Source organism: Euprymna scolopes, chromosome 41, assembly GCF_053919585.1.
Source record: "Euprymna scolopes isolate OS-2025 chromosome 41, ASM5391958v1, whole genome shotgun sequence".
Taxonomy (NCBI): domain Eukaryota; kingdom Metazoa; phylum Mollusca; class Cephalopoda; order Sepiida; family Sepiolidae; genus Euprymna; species Euprymna scolopes.
In genome coordinates this window covers 19,947,752-19,959,798 of record NC_136522.1, presented here as the reverse complement: position 1 = coordinate 19,959,798, position 12,047 = coordinate 19,947,752, and the positions used below count along the sequence as shown (strand labels likewise).

Genomic DNA, 12,047 nt, shown 5'->3' with positions numbered 1-12,047 from the left:
TTCACAATGTTTCGCAAATAAATAAATAAATATAAAAATTACTCATCTCAAAGGATTCCAATAATAAAAAACGTTCACTTTGATATTCCTGCGTCTGACACCATACAGAACATAGACGAAAGGAAATTAATGCTGGCGGCAAAATCACCAAACCTGATATCTCCAGAACTACACTTGACAAAACCAAATATGGCTCACTTCAAAACTAAATCAGGCAGAACAACAAGAACACCCTCTTGGTGCAAAGATTGATCTTAACCCATAGATCACAAAACCATCACATGCTATAAATCAAAGACAAAACATACAACAAATATACACATACATCTGATATATGAAGGCATTTTGATGCAAAACAGAAGAACACTGCCAGATACATAAAGTACATTTGTGTGAAATTCCATAAAAATCAACCCAGTCGTTTGAGAGTCTATAGGACATGACCCCTCTCTCTCTCTCTCTCTCTCTCTCTCTCTCTCTCTCTCTCTCTCTCTCTCTCTCTCTCACACACACACACACACGCGCACACAAAATTTATTTTCTATAATGTAGATAGATAGAAGATGGATAGATAGATTATATACTTAATTATTTAACTGAGTGATGGAAAATTTAAAAATAGCTATTTTTTAGTTGAAAACTATTATCACTGGTCGCAGTGTAGATAAGCATACCCCCCTCCCACATAAGATTCTACTTTTTTTAGGCGAATCAGGTGTGAACACTCTAGAAATTTTATCATAAAGAAGGGGGAAAAAAATAATAAAACCACAGCAAAAAAATATTTTATAATTCAATGTTGGAGGGGGGCGCATTTCCGAGTTATTCTAGCATTTTACGGCAATTTTTTCTATGTAAGATAAATTCCGTGCGTTTTTTCAGGGGGTGTAGAGAAGCGGTTCTATTGTTTTAGGCGATTATATGTGATTTTACAAGAGTTTTATTTGGAAGGATGCCTTGCTACTCCGACTTAAGGTTAGTGATAGGTTTAAGGAAGTATTTGTATGTTGGAGTTACCACGCAGACTTAGAGTTAATGGTAGGATTAAGAGTGTTTTTTTTTTTTTAGAGAGGTGGTGGCTTAAATATCTTATTTTCTAACTTATTTTAATAAAATTTTATTTTGTCAATAGTAAACTTTTTTTTTTAATCCTTCAACATACCATAGCAAAAAAAAAAAAAAAAAAAGGAAAAAAGAAAATGGTTCCCTATCCCTAAAAGCTAGAATGGTTCAGCAATTGGGAATAATTTTACTTTAAATGTGTATAAACCGTACATTACTTCTAAATTCTAAAATGTTTTTTCTGGACAAGTTTTTTTAAATTGCTCACACGTAACCGCCTAAAAAAAGGTAGAATCTGAATTGTGTGCGTGCTTTTTTTGTAGTTGAAGTTGTTAATCTACAAAGTTACTCTTTTTTATATTATAGGGGGGGGAAGAAAAGAAAAAACAGACAGCATTTTTTATTGAGAAAAATACGTCGTATATAACGAATTTTCTAGAAATGTGTACGGACGGTATCGTTGTAAACCAAGTTTTATTTATTTATTTATTTATTTCATTGCGCGTTATTTCGGGAGTTATCTCCCTTTGAATAGCAAGGAAATTGATTCCATCCATCTTCATCAGGTTGTTATCATTTTGTGTTCTGCCCTTAAATAAGACCCGTGAAAAGCCTACGTCTCGCACCCCTTGGATTTAAGTCCGTAAAAACAAAGCTTACAAAGAAGGAGAAAAAAGAGTAAAAGGCTTTCTTTATTTCGTGCGGGCCTTTTCTTCAATCGTTCATTTACGACACATTTATTTAACGGGGGAAAAAGAAAAGAAGAAAGAAGAAAACATCACCTTAAGGGGGAATTCTACGTACGTGATTGATATCGTTTACGCTTTTTATGAGTAAGTATTTAATCATTTTATATTGCTTCCTGGTTGGAGAGTTCACATATACACATATATACGCATTCTGTCATTATTTGTATTTGAATGTGGGAGGAGAGTGAGGGTGAGGTTAATTTTCATTCATTCATTGGGGCTTTCCTGTTTCGCATGTGTGTGTGGGTGTGCACATGCGATGATCATATTGTTGCGATGTGTGTGTGTGTGAGAGAGAGAGAGAGAGAGAGAGAGAGAGAGAGAGGAGTGAGAAAGCATTGGAATGGAGATGTTATTAAAAAAAAAACAACAAAAAACTCATTAATCAATTAAAAAAAATATATTTGAATGAAAGAAACAACTGCGATGGTCTACTTTCGTTTTTTTATCTGCCAATAGTAAAATATTAATAAAAAAATATATAAAATCTCTCTCTCTCTCTCTCTCTCTCTCTCTCTCTCTCTCTCTCTCTCTCTCTCTCTCTATATATATATATATATATATATATATATATATATATATATATATATATATATCTATCTATCTATCCCCTATATATATATATATATATATATATATATATATATATATATATATATATATATAGAGAGAGAGAGAGAGAGAGAGAGAGATGATATATATACGTAAAATATTATACGATATATTCTCATCTTTAAAGCATCGACTGAATATTTATAATTACATTCAATGTAGCATGGTAAATGGCTATCTTCATGTTTCATCACCCGGTGTTTACAAAGGTTTTGCGCAGAGCTGTCATCTGCAAAATGAAATGATTTCGTTTTCATTTTTTCAATTACACACACACACACACACACACACACACACACACACACACACATATATATATATATATATATATAATTATTTTTTTTTTTTTTACAAGCGACCAAAATATTGGGTTATCAATATTTTGGTGCTTATGCACTTATGTTACCGTGCTATTTTTAAAAAAAATAGTATTTTCAAGTTAAATTTAAGTTTTACGATATCTTTTTTATTATTAAATTGTTAGGTGAAAGTACAGAATAATTAAAAAACACACACCTCCCCATATTAAGAATAGCTTTCTAAATAACGTTATTATTTCAGCACGGTAACGTAAGTGTATAAGTAACCATTTCTTAAAAATTCATTTGCTTATTTTAAAAAATACAATTAAGAAAAAAAAAAAAAAAAATCGTTTCATTTTGCCAATGACAGCTCCGCGCAAAAACTTTGTAAACACCGGGTAACGAAACTTGAATATAACCGAATCTACAGACATATTATTTATATTTCTATTCAAAGTATTGATCAAAGAATGGTCGTCACATATGGTATTTTTTAACCTTACAGCCTGGATTAATAATATTCCCATGAAACCGCGAGTATCAATGGGCGAACAAAATAATGCCTAGTGTTATTTGATTTATTATTTTAGGTATCGATGTATAATATTATAATATGTTTTTCTGACGATTCTCTACCAGGAGGGGGGGGGTGAAACGCGGACGCCTCTGTAGAGCTTACTCGCCGTAAATAAATATATATATATTAGTGATGGGACGATTCACTATTTTTCCCAATTCTGATACAATCACCGATTCCGTACTAAATTCCCGATTCCGATACAATTACCGATTCCGATTCTTTATGAATCTCTAAGTATTTAACTATATAGTTGTATTTTTTTCTCTGATTATCGTAAAAAAAACACACAGGCTAAATGTGCAAATATTTTCCTAAACGTAAAAATATACTTGTGGGAGACGATCTATCGATTTTAGCTTCACTGGTGGTTTAAAATCAATAAATATTTATGATTTTATCATTATTACCAGAAATGAAAGATTTTACTTTAAACAAAATCAAATAAAAAAGACAATTAAAAGAATCGTTTTGGTATCGGAAAATCGGTACAAATTTTTCAGATACAGATACCGATTCCGATACCCCCAAATCTTCCGATTTTTCCGATTCCGATTAATCGTCCCAGCACTAATATATATATATATATATATATATATATATATATATATATATATATATATATATATATATATACTAGCAGGCCGCCCGGCATAGTCCGGTTGTAAAATACGCCTAAATATGATATTTTGATGAATCCCTATTTCGTATTTATTTTTATATTGTAGTGGATCCAATATATAGAAATGATTTAAAAAAGGAAAAAAAAAAAAATGACTCGTGCTCCACCACCGATAATCAAAATCAAAATGTTTAGCTTACGATTTACTTTTTTATTTGACATTAATGCCTGACCCATGGAGACATCTTTGCTGCAAGACTAAAAATTAAAACATTTACCAATAGCAATTACGTTACACATGCATATTCGTAATTCGATCGTTCGACGTTCACCTGGCAAAGTTTTCACACTTTTGCACCGATTTTCCCCGGCTAACACCCAAATATAAAGTTTAGCGTGGGTTCGAATACCTCATATATTAAGTTTCATGTTTGTAGTAGTTTGGTAGGCAAAATTTTTAAAACAAATATCCGCATACATAAATATAGAGAAAGAGGTTTGTGTTTACTATAACCTTTTTACGCAAATATTACGCAAGTATAAATCATGTAGAATATCTGCATGAATATAATTACACGTAATAGTTAACTAAACATGATCATCCTATAAGAAAATCGAAAGACTAATAGGGGATTAATTAAAACGAATGTTTAAAAGAATATGTAAATTAGCTAGATTTTTTGCAGATGAATGCAATTTCACGACCCATATGTAACAAAGTTGTATTTTGTTTATTCTCAGCCCCCAAGATCAACAGAGATTAGGTCATTCCTGTAGTGATCCGGCCCCTGTTGATTTTGCGCTAGGAGTAAAAGTTCTGTACATATATAACATTTTTTCTTTGTAAGGAAACATCATTTTGTTGGTCACTCTTGGCTACGAATGGAAACAAAGTTGATATAAAAAAATATATTTTCGCGAAAATTATCTTTACTTTCATCATATTTTGCTTAGGGTAAAATTTTTGAGTATCAAAACCTATCTCTTTACAACCCCCTCCTTTTCATAACCTATCATACTTTCATCAATCACAGTCCATTTTTTTTTGTTTTAGAACCCAGTCAACGACGGATACTTCTGCTAATATATATATATATATATATATATATATATATATATATATATATATATATATATATATATATATATATATATATATATATGTAGCTTAATGTAAAAGGAAAAGAGAGAGATCAATTCCACAAAAGGAGACTTATCCAGATAATGCCAATCTCAACAGTAATTATTGGAGCTTATACAATAGGACAACAAGAGTATGAAATGAAGACACTAAACTATATATAGGTAGATATAGAATGGATCATTTATTGAATAATGGAATAGAGGCAAAATTTGGGGGATAGAAGGGACTCTTTATGCCAGGGCATTTCGAAGCCTATTGCTTCTCATCAGAAGAGTAGAGAAGGTGCTAGGTAGCATGGGGAAGATGCGGCATCTAGCGTAAGGTTCATTAGGGATGTAAAAGATTAAGAAGAATTATAGAATGTTGGGAGAAGCTTTATTGAATTCTAAATAAATAAGGAGAAATGAAATGAAAAGGAACGGTTGTAAAGAGATAGTTTCGAATTTGGGGATATCAAAAGTCAAAACCAAAGCAAAATATGATGAAAGTAAAAATAAAATGGATAAACCCCATAATTTATTATACCATACCTGTTCACACTGAAGCACTTATCACAATATTCTGTGGATCTATATTAAAAAACCTTGTTAAACTTTGTGACATATTTCCATTCTGTGGAGGTCAGTCATGAACGCAGACCCCACAATTTTATTATACCATCCATATTTAAGTTAAAACACACTTATCAAAGTATTATTATGTACATCTATATCAAAAACACTTGTAAACGTTTTTTTTTTTTTAATTTTTAAATTTTTTATTTCCATACTTTGTGGACCGGGCGCGAACGCAGACCCCACAATTTTAATGAACCACCGTTCTGCCAGATCAAACATACCCATTCCTGTGTCTCGATACATCTTCTATCATTATATGTAATCAATTTTTTAAAATAGTCAACCATATAGGAGCCTATTCGTGACTACACACACACACACACACACACACACACACACACACACACACACACACAGCTTTATATTATATAATATATATATATATATATATATATATATATATATATATATATATATATATATAGAGAGAGAGAGAGAGAGAGAGAGAGAGAGAGAGGAGGGGGGAGATGGATAGGAACAAATTTCTCATTGATAAAGAGAAACAACAGATAGAGATATCTACCATCTATTATATGAAGGGCTACTAATTAAGTATAATTAACAGGCGTACATGTACACACACACACATACACACACATGTATGAACACGTTCGCAAATGGCAAATGCTTGTGAACGTATAGATGCAGATCTATGCACAGAAACTTATTGAGAAGTCTATTGAACAATTATAGACAAATAGAGAAGGAGAGGACGGAGCTAACAAACTTACTTAAGGACATATATATATATATATATATATATATATATAATGCTCCCTTATCTTAGGGAAGTGATACACAAATTACCATTATCGTATGAAGCGATGGTCTTTATGCAAACAAATTGAGCTTAGGTACTTTGGACAATGTCAAAACATTGTTAATTCACTGCCCGAATAGCAGCAGCCGTATAGCGCAACGACTGTCGTTTGAGCGATCGGGTTTCGATCCTGACTTGAGGTAATTGCTTGTCTAGCCGCACTGATGAGCTGTGAAACAGCGAAACAGTACTGTATGTGGATGACTGTGTGTGTTTGTGTGTGTGTGTGTGTGTGTGTGTGTGTGAAAATAATGGAAATAGTATTCCAACAAAATACAGAAATAAAAATGTGTATATATATATATATATATATATATATATATATATATATATATATACATATATATATATATATATATATATATATCGTAAGACGCATAAGCCTGACGAATTCTTACGAAAATGTAAGGCGTAATATTCTGTGTAGCTTAATGGCCATATATATTTTCATAACTTGTTACCTAGCTCTACCTATGATATAATTTTATGTGAAAATTTTTCAGTATTTACTTTAATAGTGCTCAATACATAGGTAATAGGTAGAGCTAGGTAGTAAGTTATGAAAATATGATGGCAATTAATCTACGCAGAATATTCCACGTTTCATTCTCATAAGAATTCATCAGGCTTATACCTGTCGAATTCTACAATATATATATATATATATATATATATATATATATATATATATATATATATATATATATATATATATACGCAACTTTGTCTGTGTGAGTTCTTCTTTATAGACTCCGAAACGGCTGAACAGATTTTCTTTACAATTTATAAAACTTTAGTGTATAAGTGATCTTAGTAAAGTTTTGTCTCAGAATACCCCCGATAATTATCGATAATCGAAAATCAAAACCGTTATTTTAATTTATCTATCATCGGTAAAGCCATTTTTTCCATGTCGTCGCATGATAAAACAACGGGTCGTGACAATTCTACTATGGGTAAGTTGATAGCGGGGTTTTTTTTTTGGTTTTTTTTTTGCATGACGTGGTCTGTAGGTTCAAACTTCGCGCGTAAATTTCTTAATTTTTTTTTTTCATTAACTGCAAAGAATTTTATATGACTTGAAAATTTACCTGTTTTATTTTTTATTTATTTATTTATTTTTGGTTTATTTTGTATAACGTGGTCTTTATATTCAAAACCCGCACCTAAATTTCTTAATTTTTTTTTTTTTTTCCTTACCTGGAAAGAAGTTTATATAAAATAATTTTATAAAAAAAAACCAGTCGGTTCTCCAGAGTTCAATGTAGAATAACATATTTTGGACTAAGTTACTGCATGGAGGCATGTGAAGCTGAAGCTTCCTCTCGGGTAATTTCACGGATTTCGATGACAATAAAAATATAGGAGTTTGAAATATTCATTGATCATCATTCAATCCCGGGCAACGTCGGGACTCCCTGCATATATATATATATATATATATATATATATATATATATATATATATATATATATATTATTTTAAGTAATTGTGATTGTGTTATATTTATTTCTCATTTAGGCTGGCGAGAAACTAATTCCAATTTACTGCTCCTGCACTGCTCCTCCCCACGAGAGTAGTGTGAGACACAAGATCAGTTTTTAATGTGGGTTAAATGCGCTCCCTCAGAAAGAGACCCTTTGGATTACAACAAAGATAAAAATTGCCTAAATCTAGAAGTATTTCTACTTCATTAAACCGGCGAGAAAAAGAAAAACAAAAAAAGATGAAGTATATCACCAGAACAGATAGTACACGTTGCTTCTAGACAAATTTAAAAAAAACAAACACAAAAAGAAAAAAAAAACAAAAAAAAAAACAGGAACTTTAAAACCGAAGCATACGTGCAAGCAGCATATACATTCGTACCAGTTTAAAACATAACGTCGATAGGTACGCAGGTAGTTAATAAACGTAGGCAGTGACCGAATTATTCGTTTTAGATTTTGCGTCGTTGGTTTTTCCCCCTCAAAAATAGAAACAAAACCAAAAAAAAAAAAAAAAAAATGGTGGTATTTAACCGCTTGGATTTGTGCCAGTTTTCTTTTATCTCCTTTTTATTTGAAAACTTGATGAATAAATAAAACACTTTTCCACGAATTGGCAACGCATGAATTGTCTTAATATATTTTGAACTGCATATGTGTTGAATTATAGTTTCATATCAATTACATACAGATGTCGTCAATAAGTTTCCAGATATTTTTTTTGTACAAGCAAATTGCCGTAAAGCCTTGATAATTCATTATGTTATTGCTATACATTTAATGAGATGACTGATCAAATTTTATGAGTTCAGGTTCAAATGAACAGCTACAGCAGGAATTGGAATACACCCTACTAAAGCCTGATTGTCACAACTGGTGAATTTCAAAAATGCAATCTGGAAGTGAGGACACTTTAGAACGATATGCAATAAAATTTTGTTTTAAACTTGGAAAAATGCCACAGTAACGTATGGAACGCTTCAGACTGCTTTTGAACCATGAATCAAGCATCAGTTTTTGAGCGGCATAAGAGATTCAATGAAGGCAGGGAGACTGTGAGGGATGATGAGAAGTGTGGGAGGAGTAAGGAAGTCAGAACACCAGAGTTGATTGACCAAATAAAGAATTTCATGGATAAGGAGCGACATGTGTCTATAGAGACATTAAGTACACAGTTTGATGTCAGTGTGGGAACTGTACACACAATTATTTGTGAGAAACTGAAGATGCAGAAGGTTTGTGCAAAGTTTGTCCCAAGGATGCTCAGAGAAGATGAGAAAGAAAGACATTGTCATGACCAAGATGGGCATCAAGACAGTTCCTCACCCTCCCTATAGTCCAGACCTTGCTCCCTGTGACTTTTGGTTATTCCCTAAGCTCAAGGAAAACCTTAGAGGTTGTCGTTATGAGACAACTGAGGAGATGAAAGAGCCTGTGACGAGGGTCATTGACACGCCCACAAAAGGACTTCCATGGGGCCTTCCAGAAGTTGTTTGAATGGTACGACAAGCACATTGCAGTTGGGGGAGATTACTTTGAATGGGACTGGAGTTTCATGTGTGTGCTATCAATAAAAGTGTCCATACGAAAAAGAAGTCCGGAAACTTATTGAAGCAACTTGTAATTATAATCTATTTTCGTTTACACTTGTGTGTTTTTATTCGCAGAGCGATTCATGTATTGTTTGGCCAGAACGTTTTTATGCAAGATAGCAATTCCGCCTCAACATTTTTTTTCTGCTTTACGAACTATTAGATCTTGAACGTCATATTTCCGTAAAGCCATGAAAAAATATACGAAACAGGAGCGCCACAAAAGAATATACAAAATGGGGGCTCCATGAAAGAATATACAAAACGGGGCTCCATGAAAGAATATACGAAAATGGGGCTCCATAAAAGAATATACCAAACGGGGGCTCCACGGAAGGATATATGAACCGTGCACTTCATAAAAGAATATACAAAACATGCACTCCATGAAAGAATATACAAAATGGGGGCTCCATGAAAGATATATGAAACGGGGTTGCACAAAAGAATATACGAAACATGCGCTCCACAAAAGAATATACGAAAGGTGCGCTCCACAAAAGAATATACGAAACGGGGGCTCCACAAAAGAATATATGAAACGTGTGCTCCACAAAAGACTATACGAAATGGGGGCTCCACGAAAGAATATACAAAATAGGGGCTCCACGAGAAAATATACAAAATGGAGGCTCCACAATAGAATATAGAAAATGGATGCTCCACGAAAGAATATACAAAATGGGTGCTCCACAAAAGAATATACGAAACGAGGGATCCACGAAAGAATATATGAAACGAGGGCTCCACAAAAGTATATACTAAATGTCGCAGTCTTTCTTGAATATCTCAATATTTCGTTTTAGAGATGTTTTTTGGTTTGTTCTATTTGTTTGTAAATTTTCAGATTACCATAAAAATCCATGTAATATGTGCATATATTTTTGCAAACGTAAAAACACATTTGTGTAAGGTGATCTCTAGATTTTTTTTGCTACTGCTAGTTTAAAAAAAAAAAAAAAAATTTATCATTTCACCATTAGTGCCAGCAATGTAAAATTAAGTTTTAAGCAAAAAAAAAAACAAAACAAAATAAACAAAAAAAGAACACCAAAAAGAACTGTTTTTGGGATTCCGATTCCAATCAATTGTTCCACCATTAATGAAGATTTGGGATCATCATAAAACTTAAGGAAGCCATCAGGGAAGAGGTTAGAATTATACCTCAATCGGTTTGCAAGGATTTCATGGATCAATTCGTGTTGTACCACAAGAAATTATTGTTGGTATAACATTGTCTGGGAACCAACACATTGTGGCCTCAGCCGCAAAGCAGACAAAGAAATAGAAAAGAACTTCAACTCGCTTTTTTTTGCTACACATGACATTTCCTCATTCTCTCATTACCGCTGTGACATCCCTAACTTACTCATCTTCCCAAATGTACTCTCAAACGTCATCCACATCTCTAACGTGATCACCTTCTTGAACATGCGCTCTTCTTTTTATAGTCTTCTTTTTCCTTACCTTGACGTCATTTGATGAATGCTGAGCCACACTTATAGCGTTGTTGTGGACCATTGCCCTTGCAAACCTAGAAATAAACTATATCGAGAATTAGTGGTGAGTACTGTTTTAAATCCACTGCAGGAGCAGCTCGGATGGTTGGAGAAGGAGATCCGCTTTCAGTGGAGTTGGACACCGTACCAGGGATATCTCAACAATTCTAAATATTCTCTGACCTAGCAACTTCTTCAGAACCCGCTGCCTTTGTTTGCAAAACTATGCAGAGATGGCCCAAGAGTTGATCCCTTTTGCTCACACTGTGAGGATCGAGTCGAAGAAACGTTTGAGCATGCCTTCTTCACTTGTAGCAAAGTTCGGCAACTTTGGGAGTATTTTAGAGAAGTAATGACTCACATTGACTCTGAGCAGCCATTGTTCCTTGTTATCAATAGTATAACCTCACTGTAGTCTAGGAAAAAAAAGATTTTTTTTTTCTACATAGCTATTCTAGCCATAGCAAAATTAGTGACATGGATTACTCGTCTCTACAATGTTCATGGCGTTGGATCTGTTTCTGATCACAATCTGGTCGTTTACTTTAAACATCAGCTTAAAGTAAAAATCAAATGTGATTGAAAAAGAATAGATCACATGGAGTTCCATAGGAGGTGGGTGCATGACACTAGTTTATACATCCAGTAAGAAGCCAGGTATGAGTATATGTTCCCTCCCTAAGCATGGCACATGCAGTCCTGAGTTCTACAGAACCTATCTCTTAGAAGTTAGTTAAAAGGACTCTTAGCTAGTGGAATAAATGAGACCTAGTCTGATTTTTTTTTTCTACTAGAAAGCCTCCAAATATGCCTGCTTCTCATGTTTATTTTGCCCTTAATCCCCCCCCACCACCACAATGTTGTTTTTTTTTTATTTTGAAGGACACCATTTATCCTTATATTCCATTCTGATATGTTTTATTTTTCATGTCTCCACTTAGCTTCCACTCCCATTTAGTGGCT

General features: G+C 33.2%; 2 protein-coding genes across 3 annotated transcripts in view; one reads left to right on the top strand and one right to left on the bottom strand.

Moving 5' to 3' along the window:
• Nucleotides 1-12,047, bottom strand: part of LOC145266393 (tRNA methyltransferase 10 homolog A-like) — a 144,814-nt gene that overhangs the window by 97,507 nt on the left and 35,260 nt on the right. The window lies entirely within an intron of this gene.
• LOC145266395 (protein lethal(2)essential for life-like) overlaps nucleotides 1,564-12,047 on the top strand; it is a 100,114-nt gene continuing 89,630 nt past the window's right edge. For both annotated transcript variants that reach the window (XM_080122035.1, XM_080122034.1), the window contains exon 1: nucleotides 1,564-1,895. The gene's annotated coding sequence lies outside the window, so the exon portion shown is untranslated. The remainder of the gene's footprint in view (nucleotides 1,896-12,047) is intronic.